At 36.9% G+C, this 23,194-nt stretch overlaps 1 protein-coding gene across 1 annotated transcript in view; it reads left to right on the plus strand.

The window, feature by feature from the left end:
• Window positions 1-23,194, plus strand: part of LOC413503 (TWiK family of potassium channels protein 18-like) — a 237,794-nt gene that overhangs the window by 187,491 nt on the left and 27,109 nt on the right. The gene's annotated exons all lie outside the window — the stretch shown is intronic.

Consider the following 23,194-nt stretch of genomic DNA (forward strand, 5'->3'; position numbering starts at 1 on the left):
CAAGCAAAATGTTCCATTTTATCAAATTATTTTTATTAATCCATTTCTAATGTAGTTCAAATTTTCTCAAAGATTTTATCTCTAATCTAACTTAATCTAACCTACATCGAAAAATTTAAAATTTAGTCTCAGTAAAATGTTCCATTTTATTAACCTAATCTAACCTAACCAACATCGAAGAATTTAAAATTTAATCCGACCAAAATGTTCACTTTATTAACCTAACCTAACCTAATCTACATCGAAAAATTTAAAATTTAGTCCGAACAAAATGTTCCATTTTATCAAATTATTTTTATTAATCCATATGTGGCTCAAATTTTCCCAAAAATTTTATGTCTAATCTAACCTAACTTAATCTAATCTACATCTAATCTACATCGAAGAATTTAAAATTTAATGTTCCATTTTATCAAATTATTTTTATTAATCCATTTCTAATGTGGCTCAAATTTTCCCAAAGATTTTATCTTTAATCTAACCTAACCTAATCTACATCGAAGAATTTACAATTTAGTTCGAGCAAAATGTTCCATTTTATTAACCTAACCTAACTTAACCTACATCGAAGAATTTAAAATTTAGTCTGAGCAAAATATTCCATTTTATCAAATTATTTTTATTAATCCATATGTGGCTCAAATTTTCCCAAAGATTTTATCTCTAACTTAACCTAACCTAACCTACATCGAAGAATTTAAAATTTAGTCCGAACAAAATGTTCCATTTTATTAACCTAACCTAACCTAGCCTACATTGAAGAATTTAAAATTTAGTCCGAGCAAAATGTTCACTTTATTAACCTAACCTACCTAACCTACATCGAAAAATTTAAAATTTAGTCCGAGCATAATGTTTCATTTTATCAAATTATTTTTATTAATCCATGCGTGGCTCAAATTTTCCCAAAAATTTTATCTCTAATCTAACCTAACCTAACCTACATCGAAAAATTTAAAATTTAACAAAATGTTCCAATAATTTTTTATCAAATTATTTTTATTAATCCATGTGTGGCTCAAATTTTCTCAAAAATTTTATCTCTAACCTAACCTAACCTAATTTAATCTACATCGAAGAATTTAAAATTTAGTCGGAGCAAAATGTTCACTTTATTAAACCTAACCTAACCTATATCGAAGAATTTCAAATTTAGTCGGAGCAAAATGTCCCATTTTATCAAATTATTTTTATTAATCCATCTCTAGTGTGGCTCAAATTTCCCCAAGAATTTTACCTCTTGCTCTTCGGTTAATGGAACACTATAAATCTGACAAACCAAATTTACGCGTCGCAATTTCTTATCGCGCATTATTCCGTCGTAAAATCTTTTACGCCCCACCCCGTAAAACACTTGGAGATAGGATATGCAAAATTGCGCCGTTTTATCCTTTTGGGGGGAAAAAAAATTAGAATCGCGATTTGAAACGCGCGACGATTGACCGACCATCTGCCGCCAAACATAATTTTCCAAACATCGCACTCGTTTCTCCCCTCGAAAGAAATATATCTGAAATATATCGACAATTATCGTTAATAAAAGACGCAGATAAAGAAGATGGACGAAGTGAATTAAACCGAATGAACAACGCCCGTCGATGACGTTGTCGAACGCTAATGAGAGCTCCTTCGATAATTCCCTTCGACGCCACCCTCATAAATCATCTTCTAAAATATCAAGTCTCTCCCTTACGCGCGAACGCGTCCATTGTTCGTCAATGATACAACGGCGGACTCGATCAAGGACAAAATCGCATTCTCTCCCTTTCCAAAATTAACAAATGTAAAAAAAACTACAAATATTCCTGCAAAGATCAATTTCAAACTCGAAATTGTCTCATCGAAAACTCGGCTCTGGTTTCTAGTTCTAAATTTAGCGAAGCTAAGTCTCTATGTGCGTCTCACTCTTACATAGCTTCGATGTAAAGCGAGCTAGGCTCGTTAAGATAAGATTAGAATCTTTCCGTTCGCCAAATATTATAGACGAAAGAGAAGGAAGAACGCAAGAGAAAAAGAGAGAACGTGCATCGTTCCGAGTATAAAATTCGACATAATTGAACGAACGTTGTTGTTGTTATTATTGTTGTTGTTGTTGTTGTTGCTCGTCTTACGGAAGAAACTGTATAAATTCCGCGGAATTTCTTCGATTTTCAACTGGAGAAAAATAAAATGATCGAACGCCAACGGTCGGATCGAAACTTGGTTATAATTTAGTTGAATAAAATTCCGTATCTTGGAACGGGACGTGTTTCTTCTCTTTCTCTCTCTCTCTATCTAAACTCGTACTAAATACGAGAAAGGGAGAATTTTCGCGTATCTCTGATAAAAACGTACGGTTGTATCGGTTTTGTGAAAAACGGGAGAGGAAAAAGCGGAGGAGGGGGGAAAAAAAGAGAGAGAAAAGAAAAGAAAGAAAGAAAAATAGAATAGGAAGCAACAAGAGTCGGTGGTTGAAAGGGCGAGGGGCGGGGTATATAGCGAGCATCAATTTTCAAGGCAAACAAAGTCCAACATTAACGTGTAATGGCCGTGGCCCCGGCCGGCCTTCTGTTGTCCGTTTTACATACTCGGTATGGCAGAGGCACGCATCCGTAAAACCGACAATTTCAAAGCGTCCGGCTTCCCGGCGTTCGAATCCAGTGACGTCACGTCCGATCGTTTACTCTGGTTATTACTGAAACAGATTGGAAGTCTATGAGTTTTGTGGATATTGCAAAAAAGGAGTGAGAGAGAGAGAGGGAGAATGGGAAGAGGAGAAGGGGAAAAGTAAATAAAAGAATCGCGAAATGGGCGAAACGTGTGCACGGCAATAAGCAATAAGATACGAACCAACTTATCGAATTATTCTTGTATTTCTCTTTTTTTTTTTTTATTATTTTTTTTTTCTGTCCTTTCTTTTCCAACTATATACGTACATATATATATATATATATATATATATATATATATATATATATATATGTACAACTCGTATTCCATTTTTCAAAAAAATATCGGTATCGAAAATTGATAAAGGAAATATGCATGCGTGTCTCTCGATATATTTTTTTTTTTCCGAATATTCGAATATTTTAACATCAAATATATCGATCCTATCGATAACTATTCATAGTAGCGATAAAGGGGAAAAAATTTAGCGGGACATAGGATAGGGTGAAATATTAGGGTCGACCGTTCATTTATCCATGATGGAACGGTGTTGTTCGGTGAGCAAGGACACGGGCGCGTTGTAGTAGAAAAGTGTGGAGGGGGTTCGATCGACTCTAAAATACGTATAATCTGCATGTTGAATGAATCCAAGCTTTAAAGAGCGGAGATTTTTGTTTTTCGCGCAGAGAGGCGTATATAGCTTGTGAATAGCTTCTATGCCGGCGAGAACTATCGTTTTTTTGTTTCGTTATGCCGGATATCGAGTCATTCGCCAACTCTCTCTCTCTCTCTCTCTCTCTGTTTTTTACTAAAATTATTCGTACGAATATTTATCGCGATATAATACGATAGATGAATAAAGGATGGAAAGACGATAGATATCTAAAAAAAAAAGGAAAAAAAAGGGAAAAAGAGTAGAGAGGAAATTAATTCATTCTGCGGAATTACTCGAACTCGTTGACCCTCGTTTCTTTCACGTCCCCGCTACTTTCTCGCGCGCGGCAACCACTCGACTTGTTGCCACGAGTAGCGAACGTGCCCGCCCATACCTTTTCACTCGGTTTCCCGCTGCCTTGCGCTTAATTACGGCGAGTGAGATTCTTCTTCGATTCGCTCGAGCATTCGAATAAAGCCTCGATATTATATATATATATTTATTGATTTTCGAATATTTATTGAGTTTCAAAGATGCATTTTATTCGTTATATCGTGACGATGTTCAACGTGTTGTATTGTATTTCGTACGAAAATATCGGTTCAATCTTGAACGTAAAACTTTTGACCGAAGTCGTGCAAGTAGTAAATATTCGATCTTTCGAAGCCCGAAAAAAGATATTTTTTTATTCTCCTTCGAGATTCTCCGTTTATCAGGAATTATTATTCCCTAATAAAATCCTGTTTGCGGAACTGGATATAATTAAATCGATATTCGGTGAAATTTGAAATCCTCGAAACGGGAGAGAGATCTTTCGAAATGAAAATTTTCCCATTTCCAATGTACAGGGACTTAGAATCGGGCTTAAGAATCGAGATTTAAAAAATGAAGAATAGTATTTCGTTGTATCGTAATATCGAAATCACTTTGCATATCGAAACTACAATTTAAAATTATATAGCCATATACGTATATAGAAATTAACCCATGAATGATTAAATAGAGAAATTAACGATATAAACGCCGCTATTGATTCCCTTCTTCGTTCTATATACGTAACGAATTATTCAATTCCAGTTAATCATTCATACCGTTCGAAATGAAAATATTGAAAGATTAATTCCTTCCTACGGATTAAATAATATAATATAACTTCGATACAACAATTTCAAATAATAATAATAATAATATAAACGCTTAATTAAATTTTAAATTTCAACAACTTTTTTTTACATTTCTCATCATATTCGATGTTCATGTAAATATACCTTTTTTTCTTTTCTTTTTTTTATTTATAACATTATATACAACTATTGCAATTTTATTTCTGTTCAATTTTCATAAAATTCGTATTCGAAATTTTTAAAGGATTTTTATTTTGCTGAAAGAAAAAAAATTGATGAATAATGTTAAAACGATTAATTATATTAATTAATATACTTAATTTCTTTATTTTAAAATTGTATACAATTATTGCAATTTTATTTCTGTTCAATTTTCATAAAATTCGTATTCGAAATTTTTAAAGGATTTTTATTTTGCTGAAAGAAAAAATGATGATGAATAATGTTAAAACGATTAATTATATTAATTATATTAATTAATATACTTAATTTCTTTATTTTAAAATTGTATACAATTATTGCAATTTTATTTCTGTTCAATTTTCATAAAATTCGTATTCGAAATTTTTAAAGGATTTTTATTTTGCTGAAAGAAAAAAAAATGATGAATAATGTTAAAACGATTAATTATATTAATTATATTAATTATATTAATTATATTTATTATACGTATATTAATTATAACGATTAATAATGGCGGAGAATGAGGGGGGGGCGGGCGGAAATAACGGTGTTAACGCGCCGCATAGCCGGCAGCCGTTCCAAATTAATTCCACGTTTCCCTTGGAAAACTTACTCTCGGCGGGGTCAACCGCATCACCGTCGTCGTCGTCGTCGTCTTCGTTCTTTAACTAACCCCAACTTTTTAATTGGCCGCTCTGAAAAATCTCGATCGTTTCCTCTCCGACGAAATAAACTTTCGATATATATATATACGATTCGTATACGACAACTTCCTTCATTATCTCTCGATTTCTCGTCAAACTGAACTTTTTTAATCGTCGCCATGAGTGGATAATTCTAAGTAAATGTAATACGGCGCCCTCTAAAGATATATTAAACGTTTTAGAATATTTAAATTAAATCAATTTCGTTCTTCGGTGATTTTTGAGTCTTTGCGAGATTTTCGAGTGAAATAAGCAACTTGTTCTTTTATCGGATTATTATTGTAATACAGGAAATAGAGATGGAAATGTTTTACTTGTCGTTCGTTCAGGGAAGAATAAAATTTTGACGAGCGTGTTTTGGATAAGAGTAAAGAAAAATTATTAAAATCTCACACTCAGTAATTTTTATTCTTTAGGGGCTTCACGAAACTGTAATATTTTTGGTATAATAATAAGAAGGTGCAAGTTTTCTTATTATTTTGTAAGAAAGAGATAAAGAGCGAAGGAACGTATTCACGAATCGAATTCCGCGCCTCTTATTAATCGAAAATAACTGGAAACCGTAGCGCAAATAGAGTTGAAATGTGGCAACGTGGCGATCGAGAGTCGCCTCTCGAATTAAAAAAAATATTATTTATTTTTAGCTATTTTTGATTTGATAGAATTTATGGTTCAATTTTTTTTATAGCAACAAAGCGACTCTGCGTTTCAATTGGATCAATTGTTCTTTTAAATTCATTATCACGAATAATAAGTAAATACTTTTATTAAAATATACAATATTAATTTTGAATTAGCAATTTGATTCCGTTATTTGATCATTTCTTTGTACATTTATTTACTCGTTAATTTAATTTTTAATTTTTAACATAGATTTTATTCCATTTAATATCCAATTAAAAAATTTAACTTAATAATTTAATATAATTATTTATATCTGATTATATTCCATTTTAATCTTTCGTATCTATTATCCTCTCATTTCTTAATAAATTTCTTCTTATATCAAAATGGTAAAATTGGAAAAACGAAGCGATTCTTGCAATACGCGGTCGATATCGAATTGTGTAGAAGAAACTCAACGTCTCAACGTATATTTTGAAACAGCTCTCGGACGAGCGAAACCACAAACGGCTAATAAAATAGATAAGCGTTCGTACAAAAACAGTCGGTTGAAGTCATTTCTGACCGTGACGCTGGGAAAGAAACTTTCAGCACAGAGCCTAATGTATTTCAACTCGAAACTCGACTCAACGCGAAATATCCTGACGGGTCCTAATTTTCGCCGTTGATTTTCGTCGTTCGATCGATCATCGCGAAAGGGCCGTAAACAATCGTTTCATCGCGATATTTCCTATGACGACCTTCTCTCTCTCTCTCTATCTCTGTCTCTCTCAGACACTTTATCGATCCGCGGTACGCAAGACGAGCCGCGCCCAGACGACGCATCCGGGCGAAATATTTCGTTTCCTCGTGGCAGAATTTTCCATAATTATTCCTCGAGCGAAGGAGGTAGTGGGCTTTCGTTTTCGGTCGGGAAAAAAAATTTTCGACGGCAGGAGGTTGACATTCCATTAAAGGCGCTCGGTCGGGTAAACAAGCCTCCTCTCTACACGATGCCGGCACGAATGAGACGAGTTTTTTTCCTTTGGACGCGTCTTCTTTTTTCTCTTTTCCTTTCTTTTACCCATCCTACCTCCAATGTCCTCCCGTCTCTTTCAAAAAAAAGCTTCCACTCGTTCACCCGCGGTTTATTAAAATTACCGATCGGAGAAGCGTCCAAAGGAGAAGAAGCTCGATATCTCGTTAAGCGGAAACGGAAGTGGACTCGAACGTTTTTACCGATCGAACTCGATCGTTTTTACCGATAGAGTAATAGGAGCTAAACGTATTAGAACTCGATTTTCATCCTTCGAAACGGTAAAGGGTGTCCCAAAATTCACGCAAAATTTGAATTTCGCGATATTCGTGCGATAAAGTGTTGCCAATGGAAAAAAGAAAGAAAAGACAAAGTGACAGGTTCGGAATTATTAAAAATGGAGCGCTAGGCGAGGGAACAACGCGTTTTCATCGTTGAGCGATATTTTAGAAATAATGATGGTTTCTCGAACAACATCTTCGGCGATGAGATTCATTTTCGTCTCGGTGGATTGGTTAATGGACGAAATTATCGTATTCAGAAAATCCACGAATAATCGTCGAAAAATAAATGTATCACTGTTTCGTGCTGCGGATTTTAGTCTGAAGGCCATCGTCGGACCATTCTTCTTGCAGTTGGTCAAGCAATTACGATTAATAGTGCTTACTTGATAATCCAGTTTTTCGTATGCAAAATATGGATGCGGATGACAAGATTGGATGCCATAAGATGGAGAAACGATTCGATTACCGCACGAGTCATTTCCTGATCGTGTAATTTCTCGTTTTGGTGATCAAAATTATCAGATCGTACTTTTTTCTCTTTCCAAGTCCAAGCTTTATGTCGACCGCCTCGAAGGAGGAAATTGAGCGCTGTGTCAACGAAATTCACCCAATTTATGCAAAACGATCGTGAAAAATTTCAACGAAATCGCTGCGGAGGCCGTTTACCCATTTGTCATATTCTTTGCGAATCGATAAAAAATTTGCAATTTTCAATTACAAACCCGTGTTTTCTATGATAAATTATGAATCTTAGCTTACGTACGCTCGCTTTATCGATAAGAATTTTCAGGATTAAAAAATATTTCGACGAAAGAGATATTTTATGCTTATACAAAGGAATGATATTTTCGAAGGAAATCTTGTTTATTTCGAAAAGACGATAGATAAGACGAATATTTCGTGGAAATACGTATCGTGCCAGACGTTCCGGAATTTCGTACAATTTTCAGCTTTTGCCCCCCCATTGGATACATTTTTCTTTTCTTTCTTTCTTTATTTCCGGTCGATCCTCGAGCGAACGATAGCGCGCGAAAAGACGATTAATCATCTCTGCCGCGGTTACGACTCGCGTCATCGTAATCTCCGTTCTTTCGTCGCTTCTCTTTCCCAAAGTCAAAGTAGTTGTACATTTCTCGCGCCTCATCTCCGTCCCTTCTTTTTTGGAAACGAAAGGAAAGGAAAGGAAAGGAAAGGAAAAAAAAAAGAAAAAAAACGAAAGAAGAGTAAAGGAAAGAAAAGAAACGAAAAAAGAAAGGAAAGAAAAGTAAAGGAAAGGAAAAGAAAGAAAAGAAAAGAAAGAAAAAGAAAGAAAAGAAAAGAAAAGGAAATGAAAGAAAAGAAAATGAAATGAAAGAAGAGGAAAGGAAAGAAAAGAAAAAGAAAGGAAAGAAAAAAAAGAAAAGAAAAGAAAAGAAAAAGAAAGGAAAAAAAAGAAAGAAAAATAAACGAAAAAAGAGGAAAGGAAAGAAAAGGAAAGAAAAGAAAAGAAACGAAAGAAAAGAAAAGGAGAGGAAAGAAAACGAAAGAAAAGGAAAGCAAAGCAAAAAAAGGAAAGAAAGAAAAAGAAACGAAAGAAAAAGAAAGGAAAGGAAAAAAAAAGAAAGGAGAGGAAAGGAAAACAAAGAAAAAGAAAAGAAAGGAAAGGAAAGAAAGAAAAAGAAACGAAAGAAGAGGAAAGAAAAGAAATGAATGAAAAGAAAAGAAAAAGAAAGAAAAAAAAGAAATGAAAGAAAAGGAAAGGAAAGGAAAAGAAAAAGGAAGAAAAGAAAGGAAAAGAAAAGGAAAGGAAAGGAAAAGAAAAAGGAAGAAAAGAAAAGAAAAGGAAAGGAAAGAAAAACAAAAGGAAAAGAAAGGAAAGAAAGAAAAAGAAATAAAAGAAGAGGAAAGGAAAGCAAAGAAAAAGAAAAGAAAGGAAAGGAAAGCAAAGCAAAGGAAAGCAAAAGAAAGGAAAGGAAAGGAAAGGAAAAAAAGAAAAAGAAACAAAAGAAGAAGGAAAAAAGAAAAGAAATGAAAGAAAAAGAAAGCAAAGGAAAACAAAATAAAGAAAAAGAAAAGAAAGGAAAGGAAAAAAAGAAAAAGAAACAAAAGAAGAGGCAAAAAAAGAAAATAAATGAAAGAAAAAGAAAGAAAAACAAGGAAAGGAAAAAAAACAAAGTAAAGAAAAAGAAAAGAAAGGAAAGGAAAAAAAGAAAAAGAAATAAAAGAAGAGGAAAGGAAAGAAAAGAAACAAAAAAAAGGAAAGAAAAGAAAGCAAAGAAAAGAAAAGGAAAAGAAAGAAATGGAAAGAAAGAAAAAGAAATGAAAGAAGAGAAAAAGAAAGAAAAACGAAAAAAAAGAGAAAAGGAAAGCAAAGAAAAGGAAAAGAAAAGAAAGAGAAAAGAAAGGAAAGCAAAGCAAAGCAAAAGAAAAGAAAGGAAATAAAGGAAAGGAAAGGAAAGAAAGAAAAAGAAACGAAAGAAAAGCAAAGAAAAGAAAAAAAAAGAAAGGAAAGGAAAAGTGGAGGTGGAGGACGAAGTACGGCGAACGAGAAGAGGACCATCGAGGTGAGGAAAGCACACGTTCGAGAGTAGGAGGTGGCAAAGGTGGCCTTTTCATTCTCGCCGGTTTCGCGAATTTTAATCAGAGGACTCGAGCCGTCCTAAGATCCATTCGACTTTTCCACGGCTCGCTAATGGATTGCTAGACCAGGGGAAGAAGAGGTCGCAGACTAATCGCAATTTTGCTCCTCGTTCGTTTCGTCGACCTCCTTTGTCCCCCGTTTCAAACGGGGTACAAACCCTTCTTGTAACCCTTTCCTTCCTTTCCTTCTTCTTCTTCTTCCACTTCTTCCATCTTCCACTGATGGCTGATCAAACTTCGATATTGCGAATCGAATGTGCTCTCAGTCAATCGAGGATGTAAAAGGGAGAGGGAGGCAAGTTTTTTAACAACACTTTCTTTTTTTTTTGTTAAAAAGCTCGTAAATATTCGTTTCCTTCAAACATCCTAACATTTTGCCTTCTTTCTGCCTTTTTTCTGCCTTCTTTCTGTTCAATCAAGGCAACTCGTTCCCTTCCGAATTTCTTGGCTATAGAATACTATCAGTTTTGTATTCTAACGTTTCACGTATGTCTCCATATGTAAAGAAAATAAAATTTGTCTGATTAATAAAACTCGAGTGACAGGCGACGTTTGATTGTTTGATTGAAATTTAAATTTCGTTATTTCCAATTAATAAGATATATCGATTTGCGAATAGGTTCTTTAATTAGGAAATGTTGTAAATATTATGCTTTAAAATAGGAGATAAGGAGATATTCCTCCTTGAAACTATGATCTTGACAACATCTCTGACATTAATTTCAGATTCGTAGAGAAAAAAGAATTAAAAAAGAAAAATAAAGGAAAGAATATTTCGTAAAAATATTTAAAAAAAAAATGGATTTCGAAAATGAAATTAGCTCAGATGAAGTCGAATTTAATTCTGATTTATCGAGAAACGAGATTGATCGTATTCAATCCGAATTAGCGTTGGAGAAAATGGAGATAGTGACAAGGGTATTGTTTGATTAATTCTTTATAAATCGGTAAAAAAGCAGAAGAACGAAAGACATCTACATCCACGATTTGTAAAAATGTTAATGGATCGGTTGAGAGAAGATTTTTCGACAACCGCGAGATCATTAATTACGATGAAATTCGATTGAGAAGCTCTATGTGATTTTAAAACCGGGTAAAACAATTTATTATTGTGACACTTATCCATATCCACTTAACTTTAATATAATTGAAGCCAAAATTATTGATCCATAATAAGGAGCTTCAACATGAGCTTTTAATAATCAACCATGAAATAAATAAATAGGAATTTTTACTAAAAATGATATTAATAAATAAATAAATAATATCATATTTAAATTTAAATTTAATATTTCTATTAATATAAAATCTACAATCAATTCAATAAATATAATAAATAACATATAATATTGGTAAAGAAAAAATCATTGTATAAAACATTAAATAAAACCTTGTCCGGAAAAAATTAAAAATGCATCTTGACGAATTAAATGAAATCATCACGCAAAGAAAAAATCTTCTTTCGAATCCATTTCCCTACACCTCGTTCCATTCCGAATTTCTTAGCCAACTTTAAATGATTTCGAGTTATAAGATTTTTACATTCTAATGTTTTATCTTTAAAGAGAAGAAAATTTGTCGGATATTAAAGCGTATATCGTTGCTCTTTGTGATACGATGTCTTTCAGTTTTCTTATTTCGTTCCGATCCCAATAACGTTCTCTCACCGTCTATTATTCTTCTATTTCTCACCTTCCTTTACCACGTCTCTCTATTTTCGTCTCCATCTTCATCATCAATTCCTTAATAAAAATAATTTCGTTATTCAATAACGAAAGATCAAACTCACTCTTCTAGAAACTAATTTCATTATTCCAAAACTTCCAAAACTTTGAAAATAATATTTCTTACGGTCACAAACTAAAATATAGTTCGATCCAATTCGAGATAAAAAAAGATCTAACCATTCGACAATACATTATCCCACAAGATTACACATAAAGAGCTTAGAAATCTATTCTAAAGCCATATTGTAAAAAAAATCGAACGTAAAGAAATATTGTAGCCTCGAACGGTGGCCAAGAATCGCTATTCAAACGCAAAGGTTTAATTGCACCTCATATATACCTCGAGGGTCAATCAAGTTGGATAAAACTCGAGAAACGAAGAAGTTAAAACTTCCTTCCTCCCGCAAAATTACTACTTCCATCCGTCCATCCGTCCATCCATCCATCCATCCGCTTATAAATAAACGCGAGGAATAAAAACGAGGAGAAGCTTTATTCGACGCCTTTATTCCCCGTCGTAATTTTATCGCGTCTCTTTCCGTGCGGTGGCTATAGACGCGCGCGCACGTAGCCTTGAAAAAACGTCGAACGGAGAAGATGGATCCCCCCCTCCTTTCTCTTTCCACGCTCGAGGCTCGAGTCGCGAGAAACGGCAGTAATACGCGGCGAATGATCGATCGTTGACGTGCCGAGCGATATTTTTTAATCTCGTTTCCCTCGTTCAATTTAACCGTCTCTCCTCCTTCGTTCTTTACGACATTTCCAGATAACGTACATCGTTCGAAAGAGAAGAAAAGTGATACGAGAATTTGAAAAATATATTTCTTCCCATCCACGTTACGTTATACACAATGGGCGGGAATTTCGAATCCTTTCAAAGTCTTCGAAAGTTTTCCTTTGAAAAAAAAAAAAAGGCGTAATAATATAATTGTTACGAGAAAGGCATCGCGTTATCGCAGTGAGATAGCAAACTTTCGATCTATGGAACAAATCGAAGTTCGAATGGAATGCTTTCGCGCGTAATGCATAAGAAAAGAAGAAAAGAAGAGAGAAAGGTAACAAGAGTTGCGAGAAATTTCTTTCGTATCGACACTGCGCGTCCGAGACAAGTTTCGAATTGAATTTAAAATTCAATTGAAAACGTTGGAGCGTGAACGAATTACTACAATGCGTGTAAAAAAAAAGAAGAAGGAGCGACTCTGCATTGTACGCAATTGTATTAAAATTAAAATAACGTTTCCTCTCGTATTTTCCTTTCTTCTCAATCGTCCATCGATCGTTTCAACGATTTCTGTAGTGCGCGTCGAGAGAACTCCTCGAGAGAAACAAAATGGCGGGGGAAGCGATATAATTACGCGTAAAATATGGCAAATAATCTCGCGAGGATAAGTAATTCTAAATATCGATATAAATATCGCAAGCCCCGTGTAATGCCGTAAAAATTATTGCTACAAGGAAATCCAGCGAGCAATACGTGTAATATACGCGGTGTATTTTTAGAAAAATAGGCGGATACGAGTGCGTCCCGAGCAACGCATTAACCATCCATCCGAATGCTTTATACCTTCGCGTAATCTTCCCCGTAAAAACTTTACCGATGGTAATCCCTCCTCCTCCTCCTTTTAAACGTTCTCTCTCTCCCAGACGGCTCCTATTCCCTTTCTTCTTTTTAAACGACCGTACAAATTTATAAATAATGAAGCAACGAGATGCTAGAACGTATTGTTATTCCTCGAGCGAGCTTTGCTTTCGTTCGAGTAATTTCACGCGAGATTGCAAAAATTATTGCCACCGCGAGTGTAAGTAACGAGGAAAAAGTAGTCTTAATCGTGCGATATTAGAGGAAATGATGAAACTTAATTTTTTTGCTGTTCAAATCCGTGTCGAATTAAAGTAGTTTCGATGAGGAGAGGGGGAAGAGGAAACACTGGTCGAAACGAGGAATTAGCGTCATCGACGTCCAACGTTTCGAAACAATTTCGTTTCGAGCCGTGGTCGAGCCGTTGAAAGCGGAACAAAACGAGCAGTAATTAAAGCTGATAATGCAAATGCGCGTGAAACTGAGAAACGGAGGAGTGAGAGCCGGTAGCAGCAACAGTAGGAGCGGAAGTGGCGGAGATACGGCACTGGCGGAAATATCGTCGAAATATGCTAAGAGCCGACCAGGCCGCCCCCCCCGTGGTCTTAGCATAACAACGGGCGGCTGGCATTCGGTGCAAAACTTGTGAATATGCAAGAGGCGGCCAGGAATTAAAACGAGACTACAACCTTCCTTCTCCTTCCTTTCTCTGTTCGAAAACGTATCGAATGGAATATCTGCTCGCATCCTCGACTTTCTCGTATCTTGATCGCACGTACCGAATTATTATTTTCCAATATATTTGCAAAACTCTCGCGAAAATATCCTTTTCGATTGTACGTCAAAGTGAGTGACGGATAGGCGGGAGAAAAAAATGTTCAGTGTTCAAAGTGTCATCCGTTTTTTGTCGAATTTCTATTCGAATTAGTTTCACTCGCGCGTATATGTACTGTGGGATCGATCGTTGGAAAGAGACGAGAAGCGCGATGAACGAGTCGAGTAGAGGTTAGGTATAAAGCGGCACTATGAGTTTGCACCCATTAACATGGCAATGGTGATTGTTACGGCACACCGGTCCGGCGGTAGCCCGGTCGAACGATAACTTTGTTCTCGACGACGACGACGGCTGCGGCGAGGACGAAGAACTTGTACACCCTGGGGAATACATTAACCGTAATCTCCACCTTCGCTCTGGAAAATGGCGTCTTCGCTAGCAGCTCGGGTCCCCATACTCGAATATCCATTACGCGGTTTCCGAAACGGTTTTTTCATTTTATGGAAACGATACTGTAAAATTAAATTACCCGGACTTAAAGACGAATATTACCTCTTTCGGCTCTCCTCTTAATTATTCGAACGAGATAATTTGCCTATATATCACGACGTAAAAGTAATCGCATCGAAATGGAAGGTATCGAAAAATAACGTAACCTAACTTTTCTCTTTACCAATTTTCTCCATCTGCATATAGATGGCGCTTACGTAAGGCTGGCCCGCGAAGTCTTTGCAAACTGTCGGTAAGAAAGACGATCGTAAAATAATATTTTTACAACGTGTAGAATATTGCGCGAACAAACCGAATTATTAATTATTAAATTTCTTTAAATAAAAGAAAGATAAGAAGAATATAATATAACGTTCTCGAAGAAAGAACAAAAGTTCTCAAAGTTACGAAACTGCTCGTCTCGAAATCCCACGTTCGGGATATAATCTCGAACGCGCACAGACGCGAAGAGGCCGCACGGGATTTTGCCCCACTTTTTCCGCCCGTCCATATTTCGAACTCGGTTGGAGAATTATCGACCGTGTCCCCAATTTATAGACGGCTAATAAAACCGTGCGTTGAGCTTCGAGTAATTGGAAAGAGCGAACAATAAAAATGAATGGATTTGTTAAAAATTGCAGCTGGGAAATATAGGTTGGAGGAAGAGACGATTCAAAGCTGGATCAGAACCGTGATCCAAATGAACCAATCTGGCAATGACGCCCGCTCCTCTGTCGCGACATTGACGTATAGCCATTGTTGACAACGCGCTCTTTCCACGGCCTCGTTTCGACGATTGCGAATTTTTTATCCACCCACGCGTTCAGTTTATGCGCGCATGCGACACACCCGACGGAAAATGCGTTATGTCGAAAAACCGAAATATCAGGATTCGAAATAATTTCGCGTCTCTCGTAATTTTTTTTTTTTCCCCTTCCAATTTTTGACGAAACTTCGAACGAACGTAATTCGGTTCATCGATGAAACCTTTCTCGAAAAAAGAAATTTCTTCTCAAGTGAAAAAATCTTTTGAAACGACATATACTATATAACTAATACTACACACAGGAACGAGTTTCGGTGTAAAAAGTCGAATCGAGTAATATCGCGTCTCCTTGTTATTTCGTTCACGGCCGGTCGCAATCCAGAATAACCGATACGGGCCAAGGAAGAAAAGAATCGAATCCACGACCCGATAAACATCCAACCCGAATCCTTCCTTTAATGCCCCGGAGAGAGAAAGAGAGAGATATAAGAGTCGCTTTGGAAGCTTATATCGCGGCTTTGCGAAAATAAACTCGTCCTTTTCTCGCGACTCACCGCATCGACGGCGCCTAAATCCCCTCCCCTTCCAGATTTTCGTTCGACTCCTACTGGCTACTCGGCCATCCCCTCCCTACTATCGAGCCCCACCATTCTTTTGTTCGCGAAAACATAGCTTGTGTAACCATATAATATATACACACATAATATAGCAAAGTAACTATGTTTCATAGATACGCCACGAGAGGGACACAATGTCGCTAAATTATTCGGTATATTTTCTGCTTCGGAAAAATGTTCTCTTCCTAGCGGTGGATATTATGGATATCGCGGCAGAGGGAAGGGAGAAGGGATCCTGTGGAGAAAGAAGGAGAGGAGTGGGGGAAGCGACGTTGTGTAATAATAATTCGGGGCACGTCCCGTAGATGGATTCGCATAGATAACTCGAAACGTGTAATTACCTGTCCGATACAAAATCGATGTCAAAGGGAAAAGTGTGGGTGGGACACGGGAGTGGACGTGATCGAGAACAAACGTGGGCGAGTGGGTGGGGGTGAGTCGAGTGGTCCCGAAGAGTCGGTGGAGAGGAAACGGATACGCGGATTCGACGGCCGAGTATCTGCGTGCTTTCACGGCGAGCGGGAAGATTTTTCGTACGGGGAATTATCGAAGCACTTTCTGGCCGAGGCGTGTGGCGGCGCTGTGTGTAGCGCGTTCAATTGCTACGGGTTACGTGCTGCTTCAAATACGAATACGGGGTATACGCGTGTGTGTTGGAGAGAAAATTGATGCGAGAGAATCTGAATTAATCGAGAGAGAGAGGAGGGCAATTTACCGGGCTGTGAAATCGTTCGAGGAAAGAATTCGACTCGATACGAATTCGAAGATGCAACGATCGATTTCCAGTGGCCAGTTTTCTCGATGTATGTATTCGAAAGGAGGTATCGATTCGTTCTTCCGTTATCGCGATTTTTTTTTATTAAAATTTAAATTCGACGCAATTGCCCCCCGTTTATTCGAATTAAATTTATTTGCATAATTAACGCAATCATCGCGAAATATATTCCGAATAGATAAATATATAATATTGTGCCTCGTTAAAATTATATTAATAAATTAAACGGGAATAAAATTTGCAATTATAAGAACGAATGAATAAATAATAATAATAATAATAACGGAAGTTTAATTTTCAATTTTTCTTCGAGATTTGCTTCGAGGATGGAAATTTATTTACTCGGTAAAAAAAAAATCGAAGAAAAATCCGTCCAATTTCGTAATATCAATCACTTTAATCTCCGGTATCGGACGTTAAAGAATGAAGATTCCCTTAGACATCTTTTTCCCCTTCTTTCATCTCTCCCAAAGATCTTTGACTTTCCGTTTCACCACTTTTGTGGAGAAGAAACGTCGAGAAGATGGACGATCGTGACGCTCCGACACGCGTTCATCGATTCGACGATACGTTGAAAACATCGACACTCGGCGAGTCTTAACTAAGCGACTCGACGCGTCGTGCTCGAACAGTTTAAATCGAAGTCCCGCCTAAATATCGAAATTCTATGATATTCTATCGACAGTTAGAATTTATCGATGAATTTCGAGTGGGATCTCGAGGGGATTAAGGGGGATACATTGTTTTACACGTAGACTGTGGTGCAGTTGTAGGCTGTGGCATCAACGTGATAATAATTAATCAGCGAGTCATGCTTTGAACTCTGGTAATTACGTTATAATTGCATTAATTGTTTCGTAGTAACTCGTAATGAGATTTGCTTGCCGGACTAGTTACTAAGCTTCGATTGATATGCACTAATTCGTCTATTCGAAATCATCGAGCTATACAAATCTCCTACTTGGAACAGAAGTGTATATATCGGTTATATATTATAAATCAAATTCCACGTTACAAGTGGTATCTGGTATCTCTATACTCTATACTATGTGTATATATATATATATTTCGTTAAAAGCAAAGATTCAAATAGAATTTCAAGTATTGGAGAAGAAAAAGGAATTATATTATTGAAGTATAAGATATAAATATTTAACTATCGTATGTTTTTTTTAAATACGAGTAAATAAGCATTCACGACTTTTGCCAATTATTAATATAACCGTAATTAACGTCTTCGTCTTCGTGAGCAAACTCTCCGACCTCTGTCTGCTAAACGTAAACAAACGAATATCTTATCTCTAAATATAAACACAATTCCCGTGACCGAGTTCACTTTCAAAGTAAACGTTCGCCTTTGAACGATGCTTCTGACCAAGCTCTAGCAGAGTCGGTAAGAAAAAGTTACATAGATGATTGCAAGTTTGCAAGAGCGCAAATAACGAAAAGTAATAAATTTTACTTTTCCGCCGTAAAAGCAAATTCATCCGTGCCTCTTTCGTTCGCTCGAGAAACGGGCGAAAAGAGACGCGCAATACCTCTCGAACCGTCACAAACCTCCCTTGGTAAAACAGAACCGTTTAACGTTAATATATTTTAATCCGGAATTAGAATACCGTGCTTTTCATCGCTCGCGTTACGATCGTCGCAATTATTAAATCGTTCGCGTTTCTTTTTATAATCCGTATATTGAATTGTTTTGAAAATTCGTTCGATTTTTCAAGTTTCCTTTCAAAAAATTCTCTCGGAAAAAAATACGAAAAGCGAGCTTTTTATCTCGCGAGTGATTTTCCACTTTAAAAATTCATTGAAAAAACTTTGAACTCTTATTATTTTCAAAGTATCCCGCTTCAAAGTTTCACCCTTCTCTCTCTCTCTCTCTCTCTCTCTCTCTCTCTCTCTCTCTCTCTCTCTCTCTCTCTCTCTCTCTCTCTCTCTCTCTCTCTGTGTGGTGTGTGTGTGTGTGTGTGTGTGTGTGTGTGTGTGTGTGGTGTGTGTGGTTGTGTGTGTGTGTGTGTGTGTGTGGTGTGTGTGTGTGTGTGTGTGTGTGTGTGTGTGTGTGTGTGTGTGTGTGTGTGTGTGTGTGTGTGTGTGTGTGTGTGTGTGTGTGTGTGTGTGTGTGTGTGTGTGTGTGTGTGTGTGTGTGTGTGTGTGTGTGGTGTGTGTGTGTGTGTGTGTGTGTGTGTGTGGTGTGTGTGTGTGTGTGTGTGTGTGTGTGTGTGTGTGTGTGTGTGTGTGTGTGTGTGTGTGTGTGTGTGTGTGTGTGTGTGTGTGTGTGTGTGTGGTGTGTGTGTGTGTGTGTGTGTGTGTGTGTGTGTGTGTGTGTGTGTGTGTGTGTGTGTGTGTGTGTGTGTGTGTGTGTGGTCACTTTCCATCTCTCTCTCTCTCTCTCTCTCTCTCTCTCTCTCTCTCTCTCTCTCTCTCTCTCTCTCTCTTCTGTCTGTCTCTGTCTCTCCCCCCCCTCTCCTTTAATAATTTTTCGCAAAATTGATATTAAATCTGAATGGAGAAATCGATCTCTCAGGATGCATTATAATTGTCGGGGCGACAAACGATTGTCGAATTTTCTGGAAAAAAAAAAAAGAAAAAAAAATTTTGAAAACGGAGGAAATTTACATTTCCTCGGTGAATATTATTTCGCGGAGAAAGGAGTGGGTCGTTCTCTCTCCGGGTATTAGTCGGTGGTATGGTCTCGGCGGGATATCTTGGAGCGATGACACGCTTAAAAACTCGGTGGATATTTGCTCGGAGCAAATACACTTACGCGAATACAGTTACCCTCCGACAATTTTCGTGGTTCCGCAAAAGCCTTTGCTGGTGGCGAGTGGAAGTTATTAAACTCTCGAAGGACGAATGAAACAATTGCGACGACGATAGCCAAAGAAACGTTCTCCTTCGCGGAACGAATCTCTGTTGTATCCACCCTATTTTCCATTATCTCCGCCGTTCCTGCGGATAATCTCGCCCAGGAGCGAGATTCTCCCTTTAGAATTATTTAGAGAGTGTTTTGGAAAATAATTGATAATAATATAATAACGATTTGTTCGTATTATTATATTACAGTTGATCCGATAAATTTAAATATATATATAATTTTATCGAGGATAAATGATGGAATTATTTTTATTTTTTTGGAACTATCGGGAGAAAAAATACGAAGGTCCGTTCTTTCCCTCGTTATCCGCGCGAACAATCGGCCAAACGATGGTTTCGTTCGAAGCACACCACGACGAAACATGGTACGAAAGCGTTTTAAAGTTTACTATCAACGCCGCGAGCGCGTTGCTTTTTATTGCTTTTATCGTATAATTAACCCATTTTACTTGCGTCATTATGCACACCGACAAAAAGTTTCGCGTCGAGCAGCGCGTCGGCCATGGCCATAAAGAAGACAACCCGGTATTCCGGGGTATTCCGTTGGGGGTTAACGAATGGCGTAGATTAAAATCTGACTTGCCTTCCATTGAAACGAAACCGCGGACAAAATGGATCGTGAATTAAAACCGAGTTTAAAAAAAAAAAAAGAAAAGAGAAGAAAGAAAGAAAACTACCGATTTCCGTTTCTTCCCGTTTCTTTGTTATTCCGCGCGATCGAAACAAAGAGTATTTCCATTCGAATTCTTCTAAAGAGATTCTCCACGACGAGGGCTGGTTTATAAACTTTTAATTCACAGTTTACTTGCTAACGCGAATCTTGTGCAAAGTCTGTCGAGGGACGGATATAAAAAAAAAAAAAACGATGCGCCGCCTGTCAAAAGACCTCTTCCCGGTTATTCAATTTCCCCGACGGCGCGTATTCATCCGGCCCATAAATAATCATGAAACAACGTGGCGCGTACGTAAAGAGCGCCGCGCCACTTTTCCCCCATGAACGTTTAATCTGCGCTCCATCGATAGCATCGTCCGTGTCCACGAGCGACACAAAGCGCCCGTTGTTCGATCGTTTCCACTCTCCGTAATAAAAAAAACGAGGCGCGGGATTAACTCCGTTTCCTTCGTTGGCAGCCTTGATTTGATTCGCGGCAGGCGAAGCTGGTTCGATTCGTGAGACGAGAAACACGAATGGATCTCTGCCGATCAAACTTTTCCAAAATAACGGGATAACGAGCTAATTAACGAGATAATTAAGCCCATCTTTCGCCTTCTTTTGTCTTTTAAGAGTAAAACCATTCTCCTCCTCCTCCTCCTCCTCCTAATTTTCGACTCGTCGAAAAAGAAAGCGTAAAAACAATCGAGTGCTGGCTCGCTTCGAAACACGCGCGTATAAACCGAATTCAGCGAAGGTAACATCGTGGAACGATGGAGTTCGTGTGTTTGGGCCGGTGTTGCAAGCATAATCAACCGCTCACCAGGTTGAACAAGCGATACTCAGCATATATTAATTATCGCTACGCGTCCCCCTTCCGCTTCGTCGTCTCAATTCGATTGCCTACATAAATTATACTACACCGCGTGTATAATGACCTCTGTACCGCGTAAGCCCTCTGAATTCCACTATTCGGCTGACTTGTCCTTCTCGTGATGTGTATATATATATATATATATATATATATATATATATATATATATGTATTGGATTGTTTAGAAAATAATTTCGTTTCTTCACACGAGTGTCGCTAGTCGAACCTTTTAGTCAGCCAACTTCATTCTAAACCGTGCTATTCGGAAAATAATTTTGTTTCTTCACACGAGTGTCGCTAGTCGAACGTTTATCCAGCCAACTTCGTTCTAAACTGTGCTGTTCAGAGAGTAATTTCATTTCTTCACACGAGTGTCGCTAATCGAACGTTTATCCGGCCAACTTCGTTCTAAACTGTGTTATATATTTTGAGAGTGGCGTTTCATGATTTATTTACAAGAAACATTCGATTGTGTGTTATTGTGTTTTTCGTGCGTGATTTACTTTTTTATTATCGAAAAGGTAAGAATATTGTTCAAGTAGGAAAAAAGTTACGCGAAATGGCCAGTGTCAAAAAGTGTTTCTCAAAATTTCGTTTCGACAATTTCGACGTTAAAAATGTGCCACGTTTTGAAAGACTAATCTAAATCGCTCAAGACAAAATAAAGACGTATCGATTGAAAAGATCGAAATAAACCGACGAATAATAAGTCGAAAAATTGCTATGAGATCGAATTCGAAAGTGTATTTCATCGTCATGAAAAAAACAAAATTATTTTTCGAACAACTCGATATATGGATGTATCTATAATATATACGTGATTAACGAACGATATATGTAATCTTTCTATTTTATGGTATCGTAATATCGAGAAGTAAAATAAAATTTTATTTGAATCGATTTATTTATATCGCGGTGAGCGAAAATTTATTCAAAATTTATTCCTTTCTCCTCGAGAAGAAAAAAAAGAAAAGGAGGAGAAAATTTAAGCAAGTTATACGACGCATTTCTCTCGCCGTGTGCCAAGCGAAATATTTTTCACGTTTAACGGCCATCAAAGGCAGACGCCTCCTTTCCGATTCTCGAGGCTTCGGATTTGGCTTAGAAACGACGCGTCCTTGGAATCTCACCCGGTCTCTCGATGGAAAGGCACAAAGTAACGGAAATCGTTAACTTTGAAAAGCCAATTTTTCGAAGAGTTCCCCATAGAAAGGAGGTTGTTCGATATCACTCGTTCACGCATAATATATTTGGAAATTCTTCGTAATTCTTTTCCACTGGATTTATAAATCGTCGAGAATTTTACACAAAATATCGCGCGTGTTTGAAAAAAATAATACACGCACGGATGGAAAAATGTGAATTAACGATTTTTTCGAGAAATCTATATATATAACTTGCTAACCATTTCGAAAGATAATACAACAACAAAATTACAGTATCGATTTTGCATATTTCCGACGCAAACTAAATGCTTTCAACACAAGCTGATTATCAAGAGTGCAGCTTTTAGCGATATGTATGTCAGCAACTAGTTTTTCAAAGTTGAAAGCGCGGTCTACATAATGTAACGCGAAGCGTATTAGTCATTTTGTAGCTTTTATTCAAAACTCGCTCCGTTCGAATCCTCCGCTCTCCTCGCCCGGAATATCGTTTTATACGAATTAAAATACCCTTTGTTTCTCTGTGTGTGTGTGTGTGATTAAAACGAACTCTTAGAGTTATAATTTAAAGAGAGAGAAAAATATGATATGATGAATTTAATTTAATTTTTATCATACGAAGAAAAAAGAAATAATAATTCACGCGCAATTTTTATGATATAGATATAGATTTTTTTTATCATATGATATAGATATATATAGATTTTCATCCACGCGATTTTTTTTTCTTTTTTTTTTTTTTTATACGTCACAAACTATCCAGTTTATACTGGATATATACAAATGAAATCGAGCCAAGTGCTATTTGCAAATTGCGACCGATCGAAAGTCTCGAGTGCTCGATTTGCGAGATAAAGTATAAAAATCGAGCGGAAATGGATGGATGGAGCGGTATCGGGTACGCAAGAGTTTACGAAAGAATCGTATACTTGCTTTTCTAACTTTTCTATCGCTTTTTTTTTTTTTTTTAACCGGAAAGCTACAAAATAAATTTTAAAGCACAGAGGGAGGAAAAAATTGTGGATCAAGATTGACGGTAACGATCA

The sequence above is a fragment of the Apis mellifera genome, linkage group LG3 (assembly GCF_003254395.2).
Source record: "Apis mellifera strain DH4 linkage group LG3, Amel_HAv3.1, whole genome shotgun sequence".
Lineage (NCBI taxonomy): Eukaryota > Metazoa > Arthropoda > Insecta > Hymenoptera > Apidae > Apis > Apis mellifera.